We start from the raw sequence: 6,000 nt of genomic DNA on the forward strand, positions 1-6,000 counted from the left end.
GCTACAATGGGACTACACAGAAACAATCGAATTCCTCCTTAAGTATACTACAACAGGACACTAATTCTTGCTACTACAGAATTTAAAAGCAAGGAAAACAAAAACGCATGCTTCTGAAACTTCAACAAAATAGAACCCTAACCAAAAAGGGAACAACATGGCAAGGCTACACGGAAAACCCATAATCGTGGCAAGAAACCAAACTAATCGAAAACCAATCGAAGGGAACTACAAAGCTCGTGGAACTACTCCTACTGCAGGTGAGAAGCAACTCACTCCTTGTATCCTTGAACTCACAGCCGAAAAGGGAGATCTAGGGTTTCGGATAGATGAGAATCCCGGCGGCTTCTTTGCGTTTCCGAGCTCCTCTCGTCGAGGTGGTCACGCGCGGATGAAGACCGGTCGGAAAACGATGCTCGTCGGCCGCCGGAGACGTGCCCTAAGTCGTCTTCGTTTCCCCCCGAGAGAGAGCCGTCGCGCGGCGTCGTGAGCGTGAGAGAAGAAAGGGAATTTCGGGAGAAATTTTAGGTTTAGGGAAAAGGATTTAAAACTTATACTCAAGTTATTTTCGTTTCCAACTATAGCTTAAATGGAATTTTTCTCCTTCTTTAATAACAAACGATCGCTAGCACACTTGGTCAGCCCGGCTTTAACCAAGTCTGAGATCTTGGCTTCGATTCCTCAGCCGCGCACTTTTATTTCCAATTTATTTTACTGTTCCTAACTACTACTTAAATATATATCGCTCCATATATGATTAACAAATTGAGCGCAGCTCGGTTGGTTGGGCCGGTTTTGCTTGGGTCCGGGGTGCTGGGTTCGAAACCCAGCTTCTACAACCCTTTTTTTTTTTATTTTAGTTTATTTTTAAAACATATTCTCCTTGGTAAAAATACCAAACGAACTCCAAAAATTGCATAAAAATACTCTAAAAATTTCTAAAAATCTCTAGAATTTTTCTATAGCATTTCTAAATATTTTTGAATTATTTTTGGGGCTCAAAATGATGAAATTTGGGTCGTTACAATTCCCCATACCTTATAAAAAGTTCGTCCTCGAACTTAGAATAATTCTAGATATTTCTGTCTCATACTGTCCTCCCGCTCCCAAGTGACTTCCTCGTGCTTCTGGTTCTGCCAGATGACCTTCACTAGTGACACTTCTTTATTTCTTAGTCTCTTGTCTGCTCTGTCCACTATCTGTGTAGGTCTGCTCTCATAACTAAGATCCTCTTGGATCTGCACTGACTGAGGCTCAATCACTTGGCTAGGGTCATGGAGGCACTTCTTTAACATGGAGACATGAAACACATTGTGTATTGCTGACATGTCCTGTGGTAAATCCAGCTTGTAAGCTACTTTCCCAATCCTTTCTATGATTATGTAAGGTCCTACATAACGAGGACTTAATTTACCCTTCTTGCCAAATCTCATCACTCCCTTCATAGGAGCGACCTTGAGAAAGACTGAATCCCCTACTTGAAATTCAAGTGGCCTACGGCGTGTGTCAGCATAACTCTTTTGTCTACTCTGGAACTGTCAGGATAGGAGCACTGGTCAGTCTCTTCTTGAGCTCTTGGAAACTCTGCTCACATTTATCTGACCATTCAAACTTCCTGTTCTTTCTGGTGAGGGTTGTTAGTGGAGAGGCTATCCTGGAAAAGTCTTCCACGAATTTCCTGTAGTACCCAGCTAAACCAAGGAAGCTTCTGATCTCCCTGGCATTCTTGGGTCTCTTCCAATTGCTGACCGCTTCTACTTTGGCTGGATCTACTTGTATGCCTTCTCTAGAAATAATGTGACCTAGAAACGCTACCTGCTCCAACCAGAATTCGCACTTTGAGAATTTAACATAGAGCTGCTTTTGTTGAAGGGTCTGCAGAACTATTCTCAAGTGCGTGTCATGCTCCTCTAGGGTTTTGGAATAGATTAGAATGTCGTCGATGAACACAATGACGAATTTGTCAAGGTATTCTCTGAACACTCTATTCATCAGGTCCATGAAAATTACAGGTGCATTAGTCACACCAAAAGGCATGACTACGAACTCGTAGTGTCCGTATCTGGTCCTGAAAGCCGTTCTGGGTATGTCTCTTTCTTTCACCTTCAGCTGATGATACCCAGAGCATAGGTCTATCTTTGATAACACTGTTGCTCCTCTTTAATGATCAAATAAGTCATCGATCCTGGAAAGGGGTACTTGTCCTTAACTGCTACTTTGGTCAGCGTTCTGATATCTATGCACATTAGCACAGACCCATCTTTCTTCTTACGAACAACTCTTTTAGCTCTGCTAGAGAAATTTAGTACAGAGCTTTTGAAATTGGGCTGGCGTCAGGAACCAATTCAATTTCAAATTCCGCTTCTCTGTTGTGAGGTAGTCCAGGTAGGTCTTCTAGAAATACCTTTGGATACTCACAGACTACCCGAACATCTTCCTGCTTGGGTCTTTCTTGTTCTTCTGTACTCCAGTTCTGATTACTTGACTGGGTCTCTGTTTCCCCACTGTCTTGTCTTCTATCTTGACTGACTCGTGTTGCGTTTGTTGTGCCTTGTTGCTGTTCAAATAGTGCTCACTAATGCCCTGCTGACCAGCTCTTCACCAATCTATGGTCGGTGAGTTTCACTACTCACATTAGGTGTTATTTCTGGTCTCAACATTCGGAGCATCAGTCTGACTCGTTCTTTCACTGTACTTACTAACTCTAGGAAAAGGTGAGCTAGCCTGTTAAATCTTTTAACCGCTTCTTCTATTGGTAGGTCACCTGGTCTAAATTCTATAAACTGCTCATAATGTTTATTGGTGATCCGTTGGCGGAAGAACTCTTAGTAAAACTCTATCTCAAAGTCAACCCAGCTCATCTGGTTGACTGCTCTCTTACTCTTAACTCGCTCCCACTACATACAAGCATCTCCAGATAGGCAGAAAGAGGCACACTTAATGGTATCAACCTTCTCGACTCCTGGTTAGTCAAGAAGTTCCATTGTGCTCTCAAATGTCTTGAACCAAGCCTGGGCATCCCAGGGTTCAGTCGTTCCTAAGAAGCTTCTTGGTTTCAGCTTCAGCCACTAGATGAGATATGCTTCTTGTCTTTTAGATGCTGTGGCGACTTCCAGGGCAGCTGATGGGACTTCAGTCACCACTAGGGTCTCCACATTAATGGTTGGGGGAGTGGGAGAAGCTGGCTTCTGATTGGCCATTAGATTGGCAATCACTTGCTGCTGCTCGCTACTTGTCTCTGAAGTTGAGTAACAACTTCAGAGAGAATAGGCCTAGGGATTCTGGGCTCTTCGTTCTCCTGAACTTGGTTCTCAGTATGAACAGTATGGAGATGTTCTCTTCTTGCCATCTAATTATGCAAAGAAAAAGACTTGCTATCTTCTCTATCCTTCCTAACCAAACTTAGGTATATGAATAAAAGAGAAACAAACTTCTATCTTACTTAAGCACTTAAAAACAAATACTCTATACTGCAGTTAATAATAAGGAAAGCAATAAAGAAAGAACTTAAATACTTTCTTACTTGAAGACGGCAAGGATGATGTTGATGTGTGTGTGATGCTGGAGAATGGGAACTGCTCTGATACCAACTGTAACGACCACCCTTCTTACTACTACTACTACTCTCTAAGAGTGACCGTTACTTATCTACTACTCTACTTAACCGGTTTATTAAAAAATCTCTAGGAAAACTCTACCGAAAAATTTTGGCAGAGTCTCCCCTGTACCGGTGACCATTTCCCATAATACAAGCATAATATACTCAGCCACAGGCGGCTAGAACATATAATCACTCAACCACGCAGTATAATAACTCAATAAGAAGAATGAAACTACTCTAGCAATAGTAAACAGATAACACTCCAACAATAAAACATAACAAAGTGCGGAATAGACTCAATTACAATCTCAACTTCATCATAGCATTAAGGAGAAAAGAAAAGGAAACTCTAATCAGGTAAGTTTTAACAACTCCATAGCAAACTCTTGATCTCTCCATAGTCCAACCATCACACACCTTCATCACCACCACCTTGTCGCCTTCCATTCATACCTTAGCTTTTCCTTTATCTGCAGTAGGAGGAAATGCAGTCTATAAGCATAAAGCTTAGTGAGCGCTATCTACTCACAAAAACTCGATATGCATGTATACAAATAAAAACATGCTAAAACTGAATGCTAACATGTAAAGCTACTCATGCTCATAAATAGTAAAGAAATCAACTAACAGAAAAGCTAACATGTATAGCTACTCATGCTCATAAATAGCAAAGACAGCATACTAACTGATATACTAAACATGTGTAGCTAATCATGCTCATAAACTAATAAAGAAAGCAAACCAACTGAAAAGCTAAACATGCTCATCAACTAGCAAATAAATAACATGTAAGAAACTAAACATGTAAAAGCTGCTAGCATAAAAGAAAGCTAAACTTGCTGATCTTTAAAACAAAGTGAAACTTACTTCATTTACTCTAAATTTATTCTTTTATTTCACTTGTTTAAAATTTATATATTAATACTTGAAAATAATAATCAACTTCTCTTGGGCTCGGCATTGTACCACTTTGCGCGCATTCTTAATAAGAATCGAGGTAGCTAATCCTGAAACTACTAAGATATTTCTAGGCCTTGTGCCTAGGGGCAACTTGGAGCCCATCCCTTGGACCTTGTGTCCGGTACATGCCCTTTAAAAGTAAAATACTTATTATCTTATTTACTACTTCTTTAAATGCCTTGGCATTTTAATAGACACCTTGTGTGCCAAAAATCCCTAAAGTCTTGACTTTGAGATCTACTTAAGGCCTCGGCCTTTTCTTTCTTTTCTTTATCTTTCTTTTACTTTTCTTTATCTTTCTTATGCATCTATGAATGAAACTAACTATGTAACACATAACCATGCATAGAATACAAAAGAAATCTGCACATACAATACTTATCAAAAATCTGCACTAATGCTTAACAAAAATCTGCATACTAGCTTGATAAAAATCTGCATAATAGCTTAACAGAAATCTGCATACTAGCTTAACAAAATCTGCACTTGCTTAATAGAAATTCTGCAAAGCAACTTCACAAAAGAAACATATTCTGGCTAGTACAGATTTTCATCGTCTCTCAAACTTCCTCTCCATAATATGACTAATACACAGCTTATCTGGAATTCACTCAATAAAGATATTATAACTCGTATTCCACTTAAAATTCCAGAATCAGCCAAGCACAGATGTTATCCATATACTTGAATGGAAGTAGCATAACTAAACCTCAAACTCAGATTCAACATAAACAATTTATCTAAACCTCATGCTCAGATTTAATGTAAGCAAATTATCTAAACCTCATGCTCAGATTTAACATAAGCAGATTATCTAAACAGAAACTCCAAAGTGGGGTTATTTGTGCCCATTTCATAGCTAGAGCTATTACTTATACTTTAACAAAGAGCTGTCCTTGCCCATTAAATAACACTAAAAAGGTCTAAACTTGTTAGAACTTGAAACTCTAGCACTGCCGAAATTCTTTATGGCTAAATCCGAAGGTAAAGTTTCCATCCTTAATTTACATCATCAACATTTGATCATCATCTTTTCAAAATCCAACAATCCCTTAAATCTATGCATTTTCTTCCCATAAATCAATCAATATGATATCTATCTCAATTCATGGTTTCAAGCTTATTATAGAAATCACTATATGCTTAAAAAACTTGTTATACTTACAACCTTTTTTTTTTCAGTTCTAAATCTCTGTTATTTAAACAATGCAAGGAACACAAAGCAGCATATCCTTAAACTGCATCAAATCTGCATGCAAGCTCTAAAACTAGTATAGGATTAATGAGTTGTTCTTGTTCATCATATAGCACAAGAGGAATGGGTTGTTCTAACTAATTAAGGAAGCATAAGAAACTAAATCTGAAACTGAAATCTCATACTTATATAAAGCAATAGAATCCTCAAGAAGTCAACTTGCTGAATTGAAACTTAAAATACA

This window comes from Zingiber officinale, chromosome 7A (assembly GCF_018446385.1).
Source record: "Zingiber officinale cultivar Zhangliang chromosome 7A, Zo_v1.1, whole genome shotgun sequence".
NCBI lineage: Eukaryota > Viridiplantae > Streptophyta > Magnoliopsida > Zingiberales > Zingiberaceae > Zingiber > Zingiber officinale.